Source organism: Ovis aries, chromosome 1, assembly GCF_016772045.2.
Source record: "Ovis aries strain OAR_USU_Benz2616 breed Rambouillet chromosome 1, ARS-UI_Ramb_v3.0, whole genome shotgun sequence".
Lineage (NCBI taxonomy): Eukaryota > Metazoa > Chordata > Mammalia > Artiodactyla > Bovidae > Ovis > Ovis aries.
The window spans coordinates 72,098,478-72,123,506 of record NC_056054.1 but is presented as its reverse complement, the minus strand read 5'-3'; the positions used below and the strand labels follow the sequence as shown (position 1 = coordinate 72,123,506).

Here is a 25,029-nt window from a genome sequence, read left to right as displayed (position 1 = left end):
AAGCATCAGTTCTTCAGTGCTCAGCCTTCTTTACGGTCCAACTCTCACATCCATTCATGACTACTGGAAAAACCTTTCCAGTAATCCTACTAGATGGACCTTTACCAGGTTGCAGTTATTTGTCATATCTTACCTTCTTGGGGATCTATAGTTATTTGAAAATTCCTCCTTCAGTATAAGGAAATGATGTATCCTCAGTTCTTTTCACTGAAGCAGTCTCTCTGTCTCCAGAAATAATATGTGAAGTATCATGTGAGGAATTAATGCAGAATATAGTTACTAAATTAATAAATTTTATTTTATAAATTATCTTTAAGAGCCTTATATTGGTTCCTCAAAAAATTAAGCATAGAATTACCATATGATCCACCAGTTTCACTCCTGGTTTTAACCCCAAATGACTCAAATAATTGAGTCATTGATTTATTTGTACACTGATGCCCATAGCACACTAGCCACAGTCAAAAGAGGAAAACAACACAGGTGTCCTTCAAGAGATGAATACATAACACCATGTGGTATATGGAATAGCATTATTCAGCCATAAAAAGGAATAAAATTCTGATATATGCTGTAACATCTATTTGAAAACATTATGCTAAGTGAAATAAACCAGACCCCCCAAAAGACATATTTTTTCATTCTGGTTATATGATGTACCTAGCTGATAGAGAGTAGAATAGAGATTACCAGGGGCTGGGAGGAGGTGATATGGGGAGTTATTATTGGGTACAGAGTTTCTGTTTGGTATGATACAAAAGTTCTAGAGACAGTAAATGGTGAGGTTGCACAACAATACTTAAAAGTGGTTTAAGGGTAAATTTTATGTTACATGTAGTTTTTAGTTTTTTAATTAATTTCATTTTGGCCACAGTGGGTCTTTTTGATGCACAGGCTTTCTCTAGTTGCAGCGAGTGGAGGCTCCTTCTATTGTGGTGCACAGGCTTCTCATTGCAGTGGCTTCTCTTGTGGAACACAGGCTCAAGGGTGTGAGGGCTTCAGTAGTTGCCGTGTGTTGCCTCAGTAGTTGTGGTGCTTGGGCTTAGTCTTCCCACAGCATGTAGAGTCTTCCCAGACCAGTGATTGAATGCACCTCCCCTGCAATGGCAGGCAGATTCTTAAGTACTGGACCACAGGGAAGTCCTGTGTTATGTATATTTTACCACAGGTTTTAAAACGTCTTATTCAACTATCCCTTTCCTTCCCATCCCCACCCCTTACTGGGTCATTGTAATCCAGTATGTAATTTTTTTCCATATTTCACAGGTTAATAACACTGTCTTCCCACTCCCCACTTATTGGGTCATTTTAATCCTGTATGCATTTTTGCCATGTTTCACAGATTATTTTTTTCTGAGAAACCTTAAATAGTATCATCATGGTAAAGTTGACCTTATAAAAGCTGTATTTCTTCCATCATTATACGTTTGAAAAAGTTTCACCCCAAATTTATTTCAATGTAAGATATATCCTGAGACTAGTATTTGATTAGTTACAAAGATGAACAATATTAGAAACATAAGCTTATTCTCACTAGAGATAGATTTTATCTTGTTGCCTTGGGTTTTGTGATGGAGAGTCACATAAAGTTTAGCCTCTGAATGATCTACCTGCAAAATGTACCACTCACATTCATCAAACCTCCTGACACTGTGCCTTGATTCTCCAGACGTAGGAAGGAGTACCAATACCTGCTTAAACTGTAGGGAATCTAGGGGCTAGGGATATGCAGATTAATAAGCTCCGTACTCATAACACCGTTTACTAGCTTGTTCAGTCTCATTATTGGCAGCACCATCAAGAAGCAGTTCACAAAAGAAGGGAATACTGGGCAAAACAAAGAGAGATGTCTGCTACATCAGGTCATTTCATTAATTCATTCGGCAAATATTTGTTGAGCAGTATGAACACTGTTCTGAGGGCTTGGGGTACATCAACTAACAGACAAATAACCCAGCCCTCACCTAGCTTACCTTTGAGCTGGTCTGGTCCACTGCAAAAGCATATTGAGACACGGGCAGCCAGTTGATGTGACATTAAGGGCTTAAATTTCTGAGGCTAACCAGTCCCCTATTTGTTGATCAATCCATTGAAGTCTTTGCATTCAGGGCAGATAGGAAGCTAGTGTTTCTATCAGAGTGATGTTCTTCTACAGAGTTCTGCGTAGCTTCCAAAGACTCAGACCAGTGGATGGTGTACTGGGATTCAAGAGTCCTTATACCTACAATGAGGAGATGAACTGGTGCTGTTTCAGTCCCAAGGGACAGCATGGTAAGAGCCAGTTAAGTTATTGCAGGACTTCAGTCTCAGACCAAAATGGGATGAAAAATCAGAAGTCTGAATAGAATTATGTATGGTAGGGCTCAAGCTGACATTCACTAGACATACAGGAATGCAGGGGCTTTCTGCACACACCAGATCCATGCTTAATGCAAAACTGCTGATTCCAACTTACAGGCCAAGCCCCTAGAATGGGTGGCATACTTGCCAGTCTTTGATAGACTTGGGACATGGGCAGACAAGAAATGACTGCAGGAGGGTGGTAAACAGATGCTATTGGCAAATACAAATAAATGTTAGTATTTATTAGCCAAACCCACATTTTCATTTGATCCTCAAGACAAAAACAAACTAGGGAGAAAAAATAGCTCTAAGATCTGTACTGTCTTTGTGACTATTAAAAATTGAGATTTAACTTGTTTAAACAAAAGAGAGGAAAAATTTTTTTCAATACTGGTGATATATTGAGGATTAAGATCTTCCCTGTTCCCTCCCCCATCCTGATCTCACTGTGTGGAGCAACAACACTTTCCCCTTTTGGGGGGGATATTAGGAAATATAATTATGTATTTCAGTGCTGGAAACCACATTCAGTTCTAGGCACCACACTTCTAAAGGGCCACTAACAAATTGGAGCATGTTCAGAGGAAAATGGCCTAGATGGTAAGGGAATATGAAACTAAGTTATATGAGAAACACTTGGAGGAAGTATGGAGATTTTGCCGAAAGAAGAGAAGATTAACTAGAAAGTATTACAGAGACCACAGTTTTCAGTTTCTGGAAGAGGCGCTAAGGATGGGCTAAGGCTTCATCATGCTTTGCCTACTAGAGCCTCCAAGAACAAGGGTCATTGAGGGGAGATACAGGAAGAACATCATCAAAAAGAACTTGATAAAAATCAAAGGCATATCAAAAGGGATGGATATCACTGGAGACAGATACCAAGCCCCACATCTCTGAAATTATTCTCACAGAGGCTGTCAGTCTGTGCCTGCTCACATCACACCTACACCGTGGGCCTTCCCGGGACCCCCAGCCAATAGCATCTCTTCCCTTTGTTCCCCCTTTGTACTCTTACCTCTCTGAAGTACTGCCATGGTTTCGCTTGTGCTTTAATTCTGTTTATACTTGTCTGTCTCTCACTAGTGATTCTCAGCTTTCAACCTGATTGTATTCTTTTTATGGTTTCCCTTGTGGCTCAGCTGGTAAAGAATCCACCTGCAGTGCGGGAGACCTGGGTTCAATCCCTGCGTTGGGAGGATCCCCTGGAGAAGGGAAAGGCTACCCACTCTGGTAATTCTGGCCTGGAGAATTCCATGGACTGTACAGTCCATGGGGTCGCAAAGAGTCGGACCTAAGTATTCTTTCAAACTAATTGTATTCTCTTTATAACAAGTATATATAAATCGTAACAAATACATGTGGTTTAGTCACTAAGTTATGTCTGACTCTTGCGACCCTATGGACTATAACCTGCCAGACTCCTCTGTCTATGGGATTCTCCAGGCAAGAATACTGGAGTGTGTTGCCATTTCCTTCTCCAGGGAATCTTCCCAACCCAGGAACTGAACCCGAGTCTCCTACATTGCAGGCAGATTCTTTACTGACTCAGCTATAAGGGTAGCCCTTTAATATAATACATATAAATATACATAAAATATAATATATAGTTTCACATTTAACTATGTGAAATCCGTAATTAATATAACCCACCTGTGCAGCACATAATTCCAAAAATATACTGTAATGCCCTCATATTGTGCTTAGTCGCTCAGTCGTGTCCAACTCTTTGCGACCCCATGGACTGTATAGCCCACCAGGCTCTTCTATCCATGGGATTCTCCAGGCAAGAATACTGGAGTGGGTTGCCATGCCATTCTCCAGCCCTCATATTAAGGGCAATAAAAAGGAAAAAAAAATTGTATTCAAGTTACATATTTTACACAATCTCCAGGAAACACAGTAAAGTAGATGGATTTGGAATATGGGAGCAGCACTGTTAGGGCAGCTACGCTGCAGGCTGGTGTAGGCACATTGCATCAGTAACTCAAAAAAAAAAAAACTAGGCATGTGTTTGCTTCCCATGATACAGTATTCTTTTTCTTTCCTTTTTAATTTTTTTCAATTTATAACTTGTTTATTTTAAAATGTGTAGCATAAAAGGCATCGTTTTAAGCATTTTTAAGTTTACAGTTCTGTGGCACTAAGTACATTCACATTGTCGTGTAACCATCACCACCTTCCTTCTTCCAGACCTTTTCATCTCCCTCAACTTATGATGTAGTGTTCTCAAGTAATGAGTCCTCCTGGTAAAGATCCAAACAACACAACGTATAACAGTCTTCCCTCAGTTTCCTTGGTAATTCTACTTACAAGATTTCAGTGTATATATAAACTATGTAAAAAAGCTTTGTTTTTGTATGTAAAACAGAGTTAGGTTTTAAGTTCTGCTGCTGCTAAGTCGCTTCAGTTGTGTCCAACTCTGTTTGACCCCATAAACGGCAGCCCACCAGGCTCCCCCATCCCTGGGATTCTCCAGGCAAGAACACTGGAGTGGGCTGCCATTTCCTTCTCCAGTGCATGAAAGTGAAAAGTGAAAGGGAAGTCGCTCAGTTGTGTCCGACTCTTCGCGACCCAATGGACTACAGCCTACCAGGCTCCTCCATCCATGGGATTTTCCAGGCAAGAGTGCTGGACTGGGTTGCCCTTGCCTTCTCCTTCAGGTGATTGTAAATGGATCGTCACCCATCCAGATGATCAGTGGGATGGAGGACAGGGCCTTGTTGACTGAAACAGACCCAAATATTGCAGAATCTCTGCACCATTGGCACCTGTCCACTAAATGCAAGTACCACCCCTTGGTCACTGTAACAAGCAGAAACAACCCTGTTCATTCCCTTATCATTACCACCACTGAGAGCCAGACTGTACAGTACATGAACTCTAAGGCAAGACTCAGTTTTGTCCTTTTTTTAACTTCCTTAGTACCTGGTGGGGCTTCCCAGGTGGGGCTAGTGGTAAAGAACCTACCTGCCTGCTAGTGCAGGAAACATAATGAGACGTGGGTTTGATCCCTGGGTCGTGAAGATCCCCTGGAGGAGGGCATGGCAACCCGCTGCCTGTATTCTTGCCTGGAGAATCCAATGGACAGAGGAGCTTGGCGGGCTACAGTCCAGGGGTCACAAGGAGTTGGACACAACTGAAGCGACTTAGCATGCACAGTACCTGGTACAAGAGGCTCTCCGTGTTTATTAAAGTAGAGAATGTAGTAGAGAGGATGCCCACGAGTCCCTCAAGTAGCTGTAGCTCAGCTTTTCTGAAACTGAACAAGGCATCATCTTCCTCTTCTCTAGCCTCGCTCCTCAGTCTTTCCTAACCTTCTTCATTCTCAGTCTTTCCAGTGGTCCAAAAAGCTAGCTACTGTGCACATCTGGTGGGTCACAGACCATCACTTCTGCCTGTCCTAACTCAGGACCCTCTGTTTCCCCTGCTCCAACCTCCCTTACATCTTCTTCTATTATAATACCCTTGTTTTCTGGCCTCCACGATCACCATCCTTCAAAAGCACAGTGAATTTAAGCATTCCATTGACATGCCAAGCCTTCCGTTTTGGAGTAGTGTAGCCCCATTGTTGTTCAGTCTCTTAGTCGTGTTCCGACTCTTTGCAACCCCATGGACTGCAGCGTGCCAGGCTTCCCTGTCCTTCACCATCTCCTGGAGCTTGCTCAAACTCACGTCCATTGAGGCATCAATGATGCCATCCAACCATCTCATCCTCTGTTGCCCCCTTCTCCTGCCTTCACTGTTTCCCAGCATCTGGGTCTTTCCCAGTGAGTCAGCTCTTCGCATCAGATGACTAGAGTGTTGGAGCTTCAGCTTCAGCATCAGTCCTTCCAGTGAATATTCAGGACTGATTTTCTTTAGGATTGACTGGTTTGATCTCCTTACAGTCCAAGAAACTATCAAGAGTCTTCTCCAGCACCACAATTTGAAAGCATCAATTCTTCAGCGCTCAGCCTCTTTTATTGTCTAGCTCTCACATCCATACATGACTACTGGAAAAAGCATAGCTTTGACTATATGGACTTTTGTCAGCAAAGTAATGTTTCTGATTTTTAATAACACTATCTAGGTTTGTCCTAGCTTTTCTTCCAAGGAGTAAGTGTTTTTTAATTGCATGGCTGCAGTCACCATCCACAGTGATTTTGGAGCCCAAGAAAATAGTCTGTCACTGTTTCCATTGTTTCCCCATCTGTTTGTCATGAAATGATGGGACCAGATACCATGATCTTAGTGCAGCCCCTTATGCCTAGAGTAACTGTTACCTTTTTCAGCTTGAAAAATTCCTACTCATACGTGAAGACTCAGCTGAAATGTCTCCTCTGGTCCCAGATCTCAGACAGAATTACCCACTCTGTGTCTCTGTTGATATCTTTGTTGTATCATTTCTTGGGTTAAACTTTGTTCATGTGCCTGTGGCCTCTGCCAGACTGAGACTTCCTTGAATAGAAGTTAATTGCTCAGGCTTTAGCATCAATGGCTACAATTTGAATCCTGCATGACTTAGCAGTCCTGTGGTCTTGAACAAAGCCCTTCACCTCTGGAAGCCCCAGTTTTTCTTATCTGTAAAATGGGGATAATATACTGCTTACAAAGTGTTTAGAGCAAAGCTTGAAATGTTAACCCATTTTCATTGGCTTTGTATCTGTCCAGCACCTCATAAGAAGCAAAATAGAGAAGGTACTTACCAGCTGTTTTGAATGAAGGAAGCACAGACTGCTGATATTGTTAGATTTGGAGATTTTATTATTTAGTCATGTTCACACGGATGTTATATTTGGCACTTATAGATAATTTTATCATGCATAAATTTATCCATGGAAAATATTCTTGAAAGAAAAAAGGAATCTGTTTTCAGCTCTGCCTTTTTTTAGGTGTATTAAAAAGCATTCATCCTGAAACAGTAATGTGAAAACTGTTGGGCTTGTAACGTCTATGCACACTGTGGAAAATTATGTGCCTAGAAACTCCTGTGTTTTGGATTTTGACTTGTAGTTTCCATAACGTGAAGTGTGGGGAATGTCACTTTTTTCTTACTTATCTGAACAGTGAAGACCAGCGACCACCTCTAGCATCATTGAGCCAAACCCCATGACTGTCCTGCACTTGTCCCACCTTCAGTACAAAATATATATTCTTATTCAGCTTATGACTCAACTGTTTGCCTTAAAAACCCTTTAAGTGCTGCTTGCAGTGTAAGACCAAATCCTAAATTTTAAAAACTTCCATAGCTAATACTCTGCTAAATGTTTAAAGCCTGACATTTAATCTCCATGAACTGGAGTGCTCTGATTTCACTGTTTGCAGCTAGTAAATGTCACTCTGAACATTGTTGCTTTCACTCACACTTAAGCACTTTCATCTGCCGTGGATGCAGTGTGTCAGAGAAGTCTTTGTGTGCTGTTCTAGTGAGGGGAAAAAAAGACGAAACCCGGCCTTTAAACAGACTGAAAAAAACTGCTTGAAAGGCAGCGATGACCCTGTTTTTTTAATACGGTGTTTGTGAACACACAATCCTGAGTTCTACCAGATTCTCTTAAAAACTAACTCTATTCGCTCAGTCAGAACAGGGTCCCTGCTGAGCTCATGCGTGGTTGCCAGCCAAGCAGGTCCCCGCTCCTTTGTGACCGGGAGTGGGGATCGGTGGGGAGAAGGGGGAGAAGGTGCTGTCAGTCCTTTAATTTCACTTCTGCCTGCAGGAGGAGTCTTGTCATCCTCTGGCTCCCAAACTATTTTCAACCTGGGCGTTTTATTTCTTAGTTCCTGAAGGCTGCTGGCACACAGGACAGCCCTCACTTTTCATCATCTTGATGTGGAATGGAAAATCAGTTTGTGGCTATTTTCATAACAAGTGATTTACTCCTGTTCTTTTATCTGTCTCCGCTTTATACTCTTTGTTTGAACATGTTTTTATTTCCCGTCTGTGCAGCCTTTTGTTCTCTCTCTGGGACTTTTCTGTTCACTTTTCCTTCCCCTGCTCTCTCCCCACCCCCCGTCCCCCGTCCTGCTACGTCCCTGTGGGCCTTCCTCGGCTGGGTCCCCAGGCCCTTGCCCCGCCCCTCTTGTGCACATCCTGCTTCCTGCCTGGCTGCCCTCCTCTCTCCTGCCCGGCCTGTTACAGGCACTGCTGGTGCTGCCTCCACTGCTGTTCTCATCCTCGGGGTCCCTCTTCATGTCCCCGTGGGCTCAGTCCGGAATAGCCCATGCTGCAGCAGGCAGACAGACTGGACTTGTCCATGGTCACATTATAGACAGGTCGTCAGCCAAATTCTTAGGCAGATTTGTTTTTAAGGCAGTTAATGCCTATGCTAGCCTTTGTTTCCAGTTTCCTGGCAGCCATGCTAAAGCAGGAGCTGAAGCCTAGAAACAAAACACTCTACAAGAAGCACTGAAGGGGAAATTTTAGAAAACTATGGGCTTTTCTGACAGACGTGGGTTCAAGTCTCTCCTCTGCGGTTTATTAGTTTTGTGGCCTTGGACAAATTCATTCATTTGACAAACGTTTATCAAGTGCCTATTATGTGCCTTCTGCTGCTAAGTCACTTCAGTCGTGTCCGACTCTGTGCGACCCCATAGACGGCAGCCCACCAGGCTCCCCCGTCCCTGGGATTCTCCAGGCAAGAACATTGGAGTGGGTTGCCATTTCCTTCTCCACCGTGTGAAAGTGAAATGTGAAAGTGAAGTCGCTCAGTCGTGTCCGACTCCTCACGACCCCATGGACTGCAGCCTACCAGGCTCCTCCGTCCATGGGATTTTCCAGGCAAGAGTACTGGAGTGGGGTGCCATTGCCTTCTCCGATGTGCCTTCTAGGGAGCCAATTAATTGCTCTCTGTCTTCCTCTCTTATATTCCCAGCCAATTGGAAATAAGACAGTAGAAATCAAAATATCAGCTTTATCAACTGATGGAAGCTGGATTAGAGGATGTGGCTAACATATGCAGCCACCATGGGTTTACTTCTCTGCTGAGTTAGGCATTAGGCCCTCCTCTCTTCTCTACTCAGCACACAAGCCAGGTATAGAGGATGGATGCTAAAGACAGACAAGCTGAGAAGAGAGTGAAGAAATCCAGGGGCATGGTGCATCCTCATCTCCTGACCTCACCCATAGGCAGGCCACTCCTCCTTCAGGGCAGGACCTAGTGGGGAGCCTGAGAGGAGATTTCACCCCTCCCTCCTGGGACCTGGAAACTCCCTTCCCTCCAGGGAAACAGGAGGGTTGAGAGCTCGCCCTTAACTCTAAGCACTGTACCTAACCAGTGATTACCATAACAGGCAAAATAAATATTGCCAGTCTGTTTCGTCACCTATAAAATATGAATCATCATACCCATCTCTTACTGTGGCTGTGGGGACTAAGGTGAAATGAAATGCTGTTTATGAAGAATATGAGTACCTGTTAGCTGTCACCCTTTGATCAGGACCAGCCGAAAGTAGAATTTGTCATTCAGTGGCTTGATATATCTTTGTTGTCCTCTTTATCTTCTCCTTTTGAGCCCAAGTTTGGTCATTTTTCCCCTCCTCACTACTGTTTAAAAAAAAAATAGAAAATGGAAATAAAAAGCAGGAATACTGGTCCTAAAGCACAGTAAGCACAAATCTTTTCTAATCCTGGTGTACGTGTTACACAACTCATTAATCTGGAAAAAGGAAGCATTAGAGACAATTAAGTCTACTTTAGAGCTACAAAACTGGTTGTTCTTGAAGGGTCACCAAAGTACAATATATGGCTACAAGCAGGTATATTACATGGGAAATAATATTCATGAGGTTCTTTATTACTGTAGAAAATAATTCAGGTGAGCCTAGAAACCACAGTGATGAAGGAAAACAGTAAAGATAGTGAGTTTTAGGGAAAAACTTTTAATTCAGGGTACTTGGACTTCTTTTGAGGGCAGCAGGAAGCTACTGATGACAAAAGCTGAGAGGGTCAGGTTTGTACTGTAGGCGAACGCCACGTAGCAGCACTATGGGAATGAAACAGGGGAGAAGGCAGGCTGGGAGAGCAGGGAGAAGGTGAGCCAGGTGAGAGGAAATTGATTCACGCCAAGTAGCAGCACCCAGATTTAAGGGCCTTCAGAAGTAGAATTGGCAGGGTCAGGATGCCGGGGGGTGGAGGGCGGGGGAGACAAGTGTATCTGGTAAGAGGGCTCTTTTCTGAAGTTAAATAGGAATTTCCCTGGTGGTCCAGTGGCTAAGACTCCAAGGTTCCAATGGAGGAAGGGCAGGTTTGATTCCTGGTCCAGAAGCTAGATCCCACATGCCACAACTCAGACCTAAGTAGCAACTAAGGTGGCAACTAAGACCTGGCACCGCCAAATAAATAAATATTAGAGAAACTATAAAATAAAGTTAGAATAATAAGAATTCAAATGGCAGTGCTGCCAGAGGCCCTTCCCAAGCAGGATTAGAGAGTTAACATGGGAAACTCACTCAGCCTGAGAGAGACCAAGCCAAAGGAGAGATGAACTTGGCCAGTAAGAGGGACTCCCGAGAGGGAGCCCTCTGACAAGATAAAGCAGCAGGGTATGGCATGACACAGAGATATGCCTTCCGCTGATGGGGAAGAGAGAAGAAGAAAAGGAAAGGCAGAGAATTTAAGTCAGTTGGGGGCTTTGGGGCGGGGGCACTGTCAAGAATGCTGTGGAGTTGCAGATTGTCCTGCCTCTCGCATAATTATGTCAGCCATTCCCATAATAGACACATAAAGCCTTATTTCAGTTTTTCCCCCAGAAAACCAGATTTAACAAAAGCTCTTAGGTGGATACTAAGCTAGATGTTTTTTTGTTTTGTGAACAGTTTTTTTCTTTGGGGTTTTTTAATTGCATTCTGTTATTGGCTGGGATGGAGGGAATTCAGTCCTTGGAACAGGCTCTCTCCTTGTAGTCAGTTTTTATAGGATGTTACAGAACTTTTCAGTCTTAAAACAGATCTAAAAGCAGTAAACAAGAAAAGATCAATGAATACTTTTGCAAGGTGGAAGGAGAAGGAGAGAGGAATGACTTGATGGCTTTGGAACAGTCCATGATGTTCTTCTCTCACCCTTTTATATCCATGTGTGTGTGTGTGCTAAGTCGCTTCATTTGTGTCCAACTCTGTGCGACCCTGAGGACCGTAGCACGCCAGGCTCCTCTGTCTATGGGATTCTTCAGGAAAGAGTATATACTGGAGTGGGTTGCCATGCCCTCCTCCAGGGGATCTTCCTGACCCAAGGGTTGAGCCAAGACTCCTGTGTCTCTGCATCGGCAGTCAGGCTCTTTACCACTAGTGCCTCCTGAGAAGCCTTCTTACATCCATAGATTATGCTAATTCAACAGAGCACTCTGTTCCCATAATAACAGAGCAGTATTCGGCATATCTGTGGTGAACATACATTTTAGTTTTCTAAGTGGTTACATAAAACAATGGAAAACTGTTTTCTCTGTTTAAAGACTAAAGGTTTTCCTTCCATTTCATAGTTTTTAAAGGCCCAGTATTGGAGCAAGGAGTTTTTAATTAATGACATACTATTGAAGGGTTTTGTTCATATTTGTAGAGTCAGTGTATAAAGCCATTGCTTTTTCTGAAGTATTTTGATATGTTAAACAGAGTAAAACTAGAGACCCAGCAGTGAATCAGTATTTCTGCCAGCTCCCCTAAGACTTTTTTGGGCACCTGTTTTGTGCAAAGTGCTTGTTGATAAAGGCTGAATACAGTGCCACATGTCTAGATTGTAAGCTCCCCGATGGCTTACTTGTCTTCCCAAACCCAAGTGCCAAGAAGAACGCCAAGCATCATTACATTTGTTGACAGGGAAGAATGAATTGAGAAAGTATCGTTGATATATATACACTAACATGTATAGACTAGATAGCTAGTGGGAAGCTGCTGTTTAGCACAGGGAGCCCAGCCTGGTTCTCTGTGAGGAACTAGAGGGGTGGGATGGGGGAGGGGTAGGAGGGAGGCTCAAGAGGGAGGGGAGATATAACTGATTCACTTCGTTGTACAGCAAAAACCAACACAACATTGAAAGCAACTATCCTCCAATTAAAAAATAAATTAAAAAACAAAATAAAAACAATACTTGTTGACTGTAAACAAATGGACTGCCAGGTACTTCTCCAAAAGTGTGTTTACTTGGGATCGGCAAAGAATTGCCATTCGACTACTGCGACCGTAGTTTTTTGTTTTTTGTGGGTTTTTTGCGACCATAGTTTTAAAAGATGCTTGCTCCTTGGAAGAAAAGCTATGACCAACCTTGATAGCATATTAAAAAGCAGAGACATTACTTTGCCAACAAAGGTCTGTCTAGTCAAAGCTATGGTTTTTCCAGTAGTCACATATGGATGTGAGAGTTGGACCATAAAGAAAGCTGAGCACCGAAGAATTGATGCTTCTGAACTATTGTGTTGGAGAAGACTCTTGAGAGTCCCTTGGACTGCAAGGAGATCAATCCAGTCGATCGTAAAGGAAATCAATCCTGAATATTCATTGGAAGGACTGCTAATAAAACTGAAGCTCCAATTCTTTGGCCACCTGATGTGAAGAACTGACTCAGTGGAAAAGACCCTAATGCTGGGCAGGATTGAAGGCAGGAGGAGAAGGGGACGACAGAGGATGAGATGGCTGGATGGCATCACCAACTCAATGGACATGAGTTTGAGCAGGCTCCGGGAGTTGGTGGTGGACAGGGAAGCCTGGCATGCTGCAGTCCATGGGGTCACAAAGAGTCAGACATGACCGAGCGACTGAACTGAACTGAAGTGACCATGGGTGAGCCATGTGCAAATCCCTGCTGCCAGGCCACAGGAAGAGGGAACCTCTCTTAAAGAGGGGGAGAGGAAGCTGGGAGGGTGATAGTGAACAAAGAGTGTTGGAGGAATTGAGAGTTCGAAGAATAGTGGCTTTTCATTGGCTGGCTGTGAGTCCTTGCCAGGCAAGAAGAGGAGTCTGTCTTCTCCCTGTTGGGCTCTGTCTTCGTAGGGCATGAGAACCTTCTGGCCTCCCAACTCAATTTTAACTGAGGTTTCTGTTTATTAACTTTTATATACTTTACATGTGTTAACTCATTCAATTATTGCAATAACCCTATCCTATTTTTAGCCCCATTTTGCAGATAAGAAAACTGAGGCATAAGGGGGGAAAAAATTGATTTTCCCAAAGTCTGAGGGACACTAAGTGGCAGAAACAGGATCCAAATCCGGATAGCTTGAGGCTGCAGCATCTGTGCTCTCGTCACTGTACTCTGCTACCCTTCTGCTCAGGACAAAACTATTGAATTCATGAGTAAATATCCTAATGGAGTCATACGGATGAGACCATCCATTGTGACGGGCTGGTGATAGTTAATTAGAATTACAGCATGGACTTTAAACATGCTTGATTATAATTAAAATCAAATTTGAAGTTAGCGTCTATCACATGTGTGAGTGCCTGACTTCAGTTCCCCTCCAGCATTCTCATTGCCAACATTTCCCGGACCAAAGGGAGCCCGCTTTTGTTTCCACACCCAGCTCTCTTTCAAAGACTGAAACTGCGGTGGGCCGGGCCGGGGGAGGCTGAATGGGGTTAGACAGCCAGTGGGGGTGGGAGTCATGGGCAACAATGAACCAGCGGCATTAAGAGCTGCATGGCGCGCACTCTCCCTGGAAACGCTCTGCCACAGGCAGGAAGTATGATTTAATCCTGGTGAAGATAATTCCATTTTATACCCTAGAATAGACTGTCCCTGTAACAGAATTTTATTTTCAGTCTTGCCCTGGGAAGCCCTACCAGTAAGTCATCCAGTGTATGTTATTTGTCCTATTAGCTGAACTGAACAAAATAGGGCCCACCGCCTTTTCCATTAAAAGGCTCTTAAAAGAGGCTGCGAGAACCTGCTGCCCCAACAGAAGGTGCCTGGATCATGGCCCAGTGGTGCCCTGGGCAGGGTTTGCAGGAAGGGGAAGACTGCAATTTGGTCAAAAGAGCCACTGTTGATCTTGAAAGAGCATCAGCTACAGATGACGCAAGGATTCTATCCCCACTCCAGCTCTGAGACCCCTCTTTCGGTCGCTGTTGTGAAGCAGCCTTAGGCAGAGAGATTTAAAAAAATAATAATGGCAGCAGATATACACAAGGAACTTGCTGAGTTCTAAGTGCTTGGCAGACTCTGCCTCACTTAGTCATCGCTGTAACACTATGTGGAAAGCCCGACTTCAGTCCCTGTTTTACAAATGAGGAAACTGAGGTTCGGAGGGGTGAGATAACTAGCCCAGCGTCACAGGGTAGAAAGCGGTAGAGCCAGGATTCACTCTCAGGTGGTCTGGCTCCAGGATCCACGCTCTCATCACTGCCCTTTCCCTGGACTGTCAATGCCTCAGATACCACATTTTGTTGACCATAAGACAGAAACTTGTTTCAAAAACTGGGGAGAGAGCACATGTGAATGAGAAAACCCGAAGGTTTGGTCTTCTCTCCATAGTAGCTAAGAATTTCTTCTTAACAAAATCTGACTTTTGGTCAACCAAGATGTTTCAGAGATTATCTACTGGATCAAAACCTGTTGCCCTGCCCTTAAGATGACTGTGGCAAAGGACCCCCCCCTCCCCGCCCAGTGCTACTGACAGGCTGAGGCCCACCACTGAGGCTCTGCTTGTCCAGCCCACCCCCCACCCCCAAAAGACCTGGGCTGTGATGCCAAGAAGCATGAGCAACCGTTCCCCACGTCTGCAGAGACGCTCCTTCTTGGGATGGGGCCTCTTGGCAGCAAAGGTGACAGAGTGGCAGAGCTCCTTTTGCCTTCTTCCTCATCAGTGTCCCTTTCCGCCCTCCCTCAGGTGCCTTCCTTCTCTTTAGCCTGTCCTTATGCTCACCATGTTGTCCACTTATCATTTTTAAAGAGTTAGATAATTAAAGAGTTAACTTCTAGTTTCTAAGATAGGACTCCAACCAGGGGTGGCTCCCGTGTAAGGAGGTGATCTCTAAGCCTAGCCAGTGGAAGGGAAGAGGGGCGTCCTGGCAGAGCTCCTCAATTTCTGGCAGTTCTCACTGCTATTAGGAGCCTCAGGCTCACTGAAAAGCTCTTCCAGATGAGTTCAACTAGGCTGCTTGTCCCCAGAGTGGTTTCTGAGCAGGAAGAGAGAGAGAGAGTGGCCTTTGATGGCTCACCGGTCCCCGCGTTTCCTCCCCCCGCCACCCCCGCCGCCCCCGCCATGCTGTCTTCTCCTTCAGCACACTCAGACCCTTCGCAGGAAGGCAGATGAGGCAATGCTTATGTAGATTGCCAGCCCACTTCCTGCAGTGCAGAGCAGAGGTTTCCAAGCGCTAATCTGTACCAGAAACACCTGGGAGCATGTTTAAAACGCGTATTCCTGGGCCCCAGGCCCAGAGATTCTGATTTGGAAAGAATATGAATTTTTTATTCATTTTAATTCAAATATATTGGGCTTCCCTAGTGGCTCAGTTGGTAAAGAATTTGTCTGCAATGCAGGAGACCCAGGTTCAATCCCTGGTCAGGAAGATTCCCTAGAGAAGGAAGTGGCAACCCACTCCAGTATTTTGCCTGGAGAATCCCATGGACAGAGGAGCCAGGCAGGCTACACAGTCCATAGGATCACAGAGTCAGACACAACTGTGCAACTAACTTTCACTTTCACTTTAATTGAAATGTAGTTGATTTACAGTATTGTGCCTGTCTCTGCAGTAGAAAATGACTCAGTTTTACACACACATACATTCTTTTTTTAAATATTCTTTTCCATTATGGTTTATTCCAGGATATCCGGCCAGGAAGTTCAAGTTTTCTGTAAGATACCAAACCTAAATGAACTTTTTGGTCAACCCAATAGTTTGCTGTGCTCTACAGTAGGACCTTGTTGTTTATCCATTCTAAATGTAATAATTTGCATCTACTAACCCCACACAACCATTTGTAAGGCCTCCCCAGACAGCCATTTTGCTTTTTTGCATTTCTTTTCCATGGGGATGGTCTTGATCCCTGTCTCCTGCACAATGTCACGAACCTCATTCCATAGTTCATCAGGCACTCTATCTATCAGATCTAGACCCTTAAATCTACTTCTCACTTCCACTGTATAATCATAACGGATTTGATTTAGGTCATACCTGAAAGGTCTAGCAGTTTTCCCTACTTTCTTCAATTTCAGTCTGAATTTGGCAATAAGGAGTTCATGATCTGAGCCACAGTCAGCTCCCGGTCTTGTTTTTGTTGACTGTATAGAGCTTCTCCATCTTTGGCTGCAAAGAATATAATCAATCTGATTTCGGAGTTGACCATCTGGTGATGTCCATGTGTAGAATGTTCTCTTGTGTTGTTGGAAGAGGGTGTTTGCTATGACCAGTGCATTTTCTTGGCAGAACTCTATTAGTCTTTGCCCTGCTTCATTCCACATTCCAAAGCCAAATTTGCCTGTTACTCCAGGTGTTTCTTGACTTCCTACTTTTGCATTCCAGTCCCCTATAATGAAAAGGACATCTTTTTTGGGTGTTAGTTCTAAAAGGTCTTGTAGGTCTTCATAAAACCGTTCAACTTCAGTTTCTTCAGTGTTACTGGATGGGGCATAGACTTGGATAACTGTGATATTGAATGGTTTGCCTTGGATATGAAGAGATCATTCTGTCGTTTTGAGACTGCATCCAAGTACTGCATTTCAGACTCTTTTGTTGACCATGTGGCTACTCCATTTCTTCTGAGGGATTCCTGCCCGCAGTAGTAGATGTAATGGTCATCTGAGTTAAATTCACCCATTCCAGTCCATTTTAGTTCACTGATTCCTAGAATGTCGACGTTCACACTTGCCATCTCTTGTTTGACCACTTCCAATTTGCCTTGATGCATGGACCTGACATTCCAGGTTCCTATGCAATATTGCTCTTTACAGCATCAAACCTTGCTTCTATCACCAGTCACATCCACAACTGGGTATTGTTTTTGCTTTGGCTCCATCCCTTCATTCTTTCTGGAGTTATTTCTCCACTTATCTCCAATACCATATTGGGTACCTAATGACCTGGGGAGTTCCTCTTTTGGTATCCTATCATTTTGTCTTTTCCTACTGTTCATGGGGTTCTCAAGGCAAGAATACTGAAGTGGCTTGACATTCCCTTCTCCAGTGGACCACATTCTGTCAGGCCTCTCCACCATGACCCGCCCATCTTGGGTTCCAAAGAACAGCAAGAAGAGATAAGAAAGCCTTCTTCAGCGATCAATGCAAAGAAATAGAGGGAAACAACAGAATGGGAAAGACTAGAGATCTCTTCAAGAAAATTAGAGATACCAAGGGAACATTTCATGCAAAGATGGGCTCGATAAAGGACAGAAATGGTCTGGATCTAACAGAAGCAGAAGATATTAAGAAGAGGTGGCAAGAACTGTACAAACTATACAAAAAGATCTTCACGACCCAGATAATCATGATGCTGTGATCACTAATCTAGAGCCACACATCTTGGAATACGAAGTCAAGTGGGCCTTAGAAAGCATCACTATGAACAAAGCTAGTGGAGGTGATGGAATTCCAGTTGAGCTGTTTCAAATCCTGAAGGATGATGCTGTGAAAGTGCTGCACTCAATATGCCAGCAAATTTGGAAAACTCAGCAGTGGCCACAGGACTGGAAAAATCAGTTTTCATTCCAATCCCAAAGAAAGGCAATGCAAAAGAATGCTTAAACTACCGCACAATTGCACTCATCTCACATGCTAGCAAAGTAATGCTCAAAATTCTCCAAGCCAGACTTCAGCAATACGTGAACCGTGAACCTCCTGATGTTCAAGCTGGTTTTAGAAAAGGCAGAGGAACCAGAGATCAAATTGCCAACATCCGCTGGATCATGGAAAAAGCAAGAGAGTTCCAGAAAAACATCTATTTCTGCTTCATTGACTATGCCAAAGCCTTTGACTGTGTGGATCACAATCAACTGTGGAAAATTCTAAAAGAGATGGGAATACCAGACCACCTAACCTGCCTCTTGAGAAATCTGTATGCAGGTCAGGAAGCCACAGTTAGAACTGGACATGGAACAACAGACTGGTTCCAAATAGGAAAGGGAGTACGTAAAGGCTCTATATTATCACCCTGCTTATTTAACTTCTATGCAGAGTACATCATGAGAAACGCTGGGCTGGAAGAAGCACAAGCTGGAATTAAGATTGCTGGGAGAAATATCAATAACCTCAGATATGTAGATGACACCACCCTTATGGCAGAAAGTGAAAAGGAGCCTAAAAGCCTCTGGATGAAAGTGAAAGTGGAGAGTGAAAAAGTTGGCTTAAAGCTCATCATTCAGAAAACGAAGATCATGGCATCTGGTCCCATCACTTCATGGGAAATAGATGGGGAAACAGTAGAGACAGTGTCAGACTTTATTTTTGGGGCTCCAAAATCACTGCAGATGGTGACTACAGCCATGAAATTAAAAGACACTTACCCTTGGAAGAAAAGTTATGACCAACCTAGACAGTACATTCAAAAGCAGAGACATTACTTTGCTGACTAAGGTCCGTCTAGTCAAGGCTATGGTTTTTCCTGTGGTCATGTATGGATGTGAGAGTTGGACTGTGAAGAAAGCTGAGCGCCGAAGAATTGATGCGTTTGAACTGTGGTGTCAGGAGAAGACTCTTGAGAGTCCCTTGGACTGCAAGGAGATCCAACCAGTCCGTTCTGAAGGAGATCAGCCCTGGGATTTCTTTGGAAGGAATGATGCTAAAGCTGAAACTCCAGTACTTTGGCCACCTCATGCAAAGAATTGACTCATTGGAAAATACTCTGATGCTGGGAGAGATTGGGGGCAGGAGGAGAAGGGGACGACCCAGGATGAGATGGCTGGATGGCATCACGGACTTGATGGATGTGAGTCTGAGTGAACTCCGGGAGTTGGTGATGGACAGGGAGGCCTGTCGTGCTGCGATTCATGGAGTCGCAAAGAGTCGGACACGACTGAGTGACTGAACTGAACTGAACTGAACCCCACATTCCCAGTCCATCCCTCTCCCTCCCTAAAGAATCTGCATTTTTGACAAGTGCCCCTGGGCGAATGTGAAGTGGAGGGCTGTGAAATACTAACGTCGAGTCTCTTCTGTCCTTGCTGGTTTAAAGGGTCCCTCTCTGAACAGAACTGGGACAGACTCAGTGCTTCTCTCAGTTTCTACCAATACTCCTGTCCTCTCAGTCTATAATAAGAGAGAGTTGTTAGTACAGCTGAACATTCCTAAACAAGTTTAGCAAAACTCAGCCAAGCTTGAAGGCAAGAAAAACCTCCCAAAGATACTGATTTTGATAAGCAGTGTCATTCTACTCCTGCAAGTTAGCAATGGAGTCAGGGGCACCAATGCTGGGATCTAGATAGATGCGTGGTGGACAGTGAAAGAGAAATGCCTTTTGAATCTCTGACTGGACGGAATGAAGCACATAGTCTCTGGAGAACTCTGAACCTCTGATTCTAAGTGTGGAATCCAAGCTCAGCTCTAGAATACTATGTTCTTTAAGCTGCAGTAAGGTACAGCTTCCTAATGCGTCTCACTTTGTTGAATTCTGTCTTCTCGCCTCTGTTTCATTGTCTGTCTTTGAGTATTATGTCTTTCTCTGTTTTATACACACAACCAGAAACTCGCAAACAAGTGTTTCTTCTATCCTTTCAGCTTGGAATTAAGGAATTAGATAATCCTCTATAAAAGAAACTTGTAAACCTTTTTTTATTACTCTACACACAATCTGTACATAAAGGAAATTATCCAAGGAAAACTGCTGAGTAGTTTTCAGTTCAGCAAGACAGAAATTTTATACATAGGTTCATGTAAAAGAAATTAGGGAAGGATCATGAATAAAATATCACTTATCTGCCTGTGAGAGGGCCTTGACAGAAGTCAGGAGTTATATAATTGCTTTGAATTCAAGCCAGTCCTTCCTGTTTAAAAAGGATACTCCCTTTTCTTTTGAAAATGTTAACCATTTCCACCACCACCCCCCAGTTTTATCTGCTGAAAAGCTTTTGCAGTCCATCGTAGTCCAATGGTATGTTATAGTCTGTCACTAATTTCTCAATTAAAGCTATAAAATATGAACATCTGTTGCCAGAATTTTGCCTTAATCCAACTCCCTGTGTTGTTTGTGCCTTGGAGTCTGCCTTGCCTTCAGCCTACTTCCAACTAATGCTGGACCTGATGGATAGGTGTAGGACCAGGATGGGAGACAAGAGAGTCCCAGGCTTGTCTTCTAAAGCTGGTTTGAGTCTCAGCTGTGTGATCTTTCATAGGTCACTTAATTGCTCTGCATTTCAGCCTCCTTGTCTAAAACATGAGGATAAAGAACCCACGTCAGAGGGCTGTTGAAAGGTTAAAGTGGGATAATTATGCAGAATGCCACACTTAGGCTCTGCACCTGGCAAGTAGTAGCAGCCTTGTGAATACTGAGATCTTTCCCTTCCCTTCTCAAGCTAAAGGGCAAGGACTGAACCTAAGTGACTCCCGAGACTGCACCCAGCACTAGCAATCGGTGCTTCTGAGTATATGGTGTGAGGAAAACAAGAGGAAAACTGCTGAATTACTAGGACCTAAAGGCCTCCGTGTAAACATTTCAGAGTGTTGAAAATACAATGAAAACAAAAAAAGACCAAGAAGTCAGGAAATCGTCACCTTGACCATTTGGCCCAGAGAACAGGAAAACTAAAAGATTCAGTTTCCTCAACTGAAAGTAGAATCAGCCAGGAAGCTTCGGAAAACAATGTTTGGCTAGCCTGACAGTGATCTTTAACGATGATGCAAAGAAGGCACAGCTTAACCATTCAGATTTTTTTTAAAAAGTAAGTACTGATTTTATCTATGTATTTATTTATTTAAAAGAATTATTTTTGCCTGTGCTGGGTCTTTGTTGCAGCGTGCAGGCTTTCTCTAGTTGTGGCGAGCAGGGGCTACTCTCTTGCTGTGGAGCCTGCACTCTTAAGTGCCTGGGCTTCAGTCACGGAAGCCGGTGGGTTCAGTAGTTGTGGCTTAGTTGTGGCTTAGTTACCACATGCCATAATGAAGGCATGGGGGACCTTCCCAGACCAGGGATTGAACCCGTGTCCCCTGCATTGGCAGGTGGAGTCTTAACCACTGGACCACCAGGGAAGCCCCTTTGTATTTATTTCTATAAATACATCAGGGCAAGGCAATGAAATGCTTCTCCAGTATGGGCACTGACAACCTCTGGACTCTTTTTTGGCCAGGCCGCATGGCATGAGGGATCTTAGTTCCCCTGATCAGGGATGGAACTTGTGCCCTCTGCAGTGTAAGCTTAGAGTCTTAACCTCTAGACCACCGAGGAAGTTCCCCTTGAGCTCTTTTGCCTACTCTGTACCTAGAGTCAGAGGAGCCATAAACATTTATGGAGTGGCCGAATTATGTGGAGCCTTGGGTCAGTAAGGTCTTACTGACATGTGCTGAAACTGCTGGTGAACATCCTGGAGTTGTGAGCGGACACTGGTGTCTACTGTCTGTGCATCTCTCACGTGCTTAACTTCCACCTCTGTATCTCAACCCAAACCCAGCAAATCAGGATGGTTGCGGAATGTTGGCAAGTCTGGTTTCCCACACAAGGACAAAATAGCTTAACCTGGGGACTTCCCTGGCGGTCCAGTGATTGGGACAATGTGCTTCTAATGCAGGGGCTGTCAGTTCAATCCCTGGTCAGGGAATTAGGATCCCACATGCCGTGCAACTTGGCCAAAAGATTAAAATAGCCAAACTTCATTTTGAAATGAACATCAGGCTTACGTGTCGGGTCATCAGGCTTGTTTACCATGTAATGGTGACCTTTTGGCCACAGGCCAAGAAGTACATGATAGCAGCTCCTCAGATCCTGAGCAGGGGAGCTCGAGAATCCTTCAGTCTTTCACCATCTGTGGAAAAAGGGAAAACACTACTCCTGGCAATGAGGCTCCTTCTGTCATTTTTTTGTATGTATCACTTGGAGTGGATCAGGCAGAGAAAAATATAAAGTGGCTTGAAGATAAAGAGACTAAAATGGATGGTTGGGTTACTCTCATAAGGTACCCTCTGAAGTGTAGGATGGGTCATGCCAGGGCAGTGCCGTGCCTGTGACAGAGTGAGGGGCAAGCCACATGGTACTCTCCAGAGTCTGCAAAATGCCACAAGTGTTTTACTTTACTTTCGGATGGACTATAAGAATGGCTTTTGTTGTTTAGTTGCTAAGTCATGTCCAATTCTTGTGCGACCCCATGGGATCCCTGCCAGGCTCCTCTGTACATGGGATTAGCTACCATTTCTTGAATATTTACCATGGGACAAGCACTATGTTAAATACCTTACAGATGTTATTTGATCTCCGCAGCAATACTAAATAGATGCTGTTTTCCCTGTGTTGATATTTGTTTCTGTTTAGATTACCATTTCCCACCCCAGCGCCCTCTACCTAACCATCTCTAACTGCCAAGAAGGAGAATGCATTAGCATTTACTATCTCCCTGAAGGACCCTCAGGACAGTCTCATCGTGCCCTGTATATATGTCTCAGTTTACTTTATTCACCACAAGAGGGGGAAGCCCCTGAGAGAGTCACCTGGACCTGTCAGCTCTGTTAAATTATAACCAGTCTCAAGCCCACAACCCTCTCCCCAACCTCCCAGACTCTTTTTATTGGCCCCAATTTATGGTCCGTCCACAAAGTCTACATCCTCTCTCCTCCATCTTGCTCTAGTTGGTTTACCTAAAATACTGTACCGCTTCATTAGTTACTAGCTCACAAGTCACCTCCTCCCAGATCTCCTTTGACCTCCATGTGTCTCTGTCCCCTTCTTCTTTATATAAAGATATAAATGTGTACCTCGTGTTTTCTGTCTTCCCACTGGACTGTAAAGCTTGTGAGAGAAGGGGCTTTAGTTTACTAGTAAACAACAGTATCCCTAATACCCAGAACAGTACCTGGCATATTATCCTTACTTAATAACTATGTCTTGAACAAATGAAACCATGAGTGAGGGAACTGAGATATAGAATGAATAAGCAGTCTGTCCCTATTCACGTTGCTGCTAAGCAGACAGCTCACACCTGTGTGATTGCAAAGCCTTGGTCCATAAGCACCTTGGTGCTTCTTGATGGATTATGTGGCTGCAGCATGAGTGAGAATGCTCTGGTTGACTGGGAGCAATCAGCATTGGGGTGTCAGTGTTAGGGACTTATCAACTGAGCAAGATCCTGCAGGACCAAAGTTTACAGTGTATGGTTATGTGATTTAAATACATATACATATTTGGTCATTCAGATCACCAAAGTATTTTTGGTATATATTTGGTCTTCGTCCATTGTTCCTGACTCACAGCTCCTAAAACCCTTGGTTATTTCCTAAGCGATGAGAGTGATAAAGGTGCCTTGTTAAGTTAATGAGATGACTTTTGGAAAATACTCAAGAATAGGGGCTGCTTGCCAGTGGAGCCAGCTGTGTGATTAAAGGGTCAGAGCTCCAATCGCACTCCCACCCTACCCCCAGCCTCTACCTCTGGCACGGGAGAGAGGATGGAGGATGGATCAGTCACCAATGGCCAGTAATTTAATCAATTGTGACTATGTAATGAAGCCACCATAAAAACTCAAGAGATCAGAGTTGGGAGAGTTTCCAGGTTGGTTAATACGTACAGACTTAGGGAGAATGGCATGGAAATTCCATACCTTGGCCCCATACCTTACCCTGTGTGTCTCTTTTTCTGGCTATTGGTTTGTGACCTTTAGTATCCTTCATAATAAATCAATAAACTAGTGAGTAAACTGGTTTTTCTGAGTTCTGTGAGCCATTCTAGGATGTGACTCGACCTCAAGCAGTGGGTCATGGGAACCGCTGATTTACAGCCAGTACACACACATATACACACACACACACACTCTCTCTCTCTCTCTCTCTCTCTCTCTCTCTCTCCACACGTTGGAATTGGGTCCAGGAACCTAATTTACATTGGGAACCATTTTTTTGAGTTGTTATCAAACAAAATGGAAGTAACTGATATTTGAGGAACTAACAAATTCATTATCTTTATGCCATAAGCCATTAGCCTAAATAAAAATGATCTATAACTTAACCTTTTTTGAAATGATTTAAAAGAAGATGAAAGCTATGCCTGGGTAAAGAGGAGTAGAGCAGGGCCTGAGTGGACGGTGACATGTTCAAGCAGTGAAGCAGCTGATGCCCATGTACAAACATGGAATGGAAGTAGTGATATATTTGGAAAAATAGACCTCAAAATGCCATGTACACAATGATGGCAACTCTGAAAATACTGTGTGTTAGCAAGAGAATTATAAGAGGCCTTGAAGTTCATAAATAGTGATTCTTTTTGGTTATTTCATGTGGGTCTTGATGTTTAGATGTTCCTATTGAACTGTTACTACTCAGATGATTAAATATACATAAAAAAGAAGAGATGCAGTGTGCCACAGTGTGAGCCAAGCGGACGCGTCATCCCAGCCGCTCTGCATCCTGCTCCTCCCGGCTGTCCACCTCCAGTGAGCCCCAGCGCTCACCGCTGCCTTTGCTCAGGCTGTACCCCCGCCCCCGGCCTTCCGGTCCTCTGACGATACCCTCTGCGTGCTACAGACCACCTGCCCTCTGACTGCATTTTCTCCCTTACCCTCTTGATGCCTCTCCAGTTTTCTGAGGCTTTTATCCCGCTGCTCCTGCCCTCCTCTGCTCCTGAAATGAGGACTTGCGAGTGTCGTCTCCGTGTGCC

The 25,029-nt window shown here is 44.0% G+C and overlaps 1 protein-coding gene and 1 long non-coding RNA gene across 7 annotated transcripts in view; one reads left to right on the top strand and one right to left on the bottom strand.

Moving 5' to 3' along the window:
- Positions 1-25,029, top strand: part of ALG14 (ALG14 UDP-N-acetylglucosaminyltransferase subunit) — a 126,290-nt gene that overhangs the window by 68,076 nt on the left and 33,185 nt on the right. The window lies entirely within an intron of this gene.
- Positions 281-25,029, bottom strand: LOC132658030 (uncharacterized). Its single transcript, XR_009596981.1, has 3 exons — positions 24,931-25,029; positions 9,734-9,865; positions 281-1,098 (listed from the first exon to the last, which is right to left on the bottom strand). It is a non-coding gene; the product is annotated as an uncharacterized LOC132658030 (long non-coding RNA).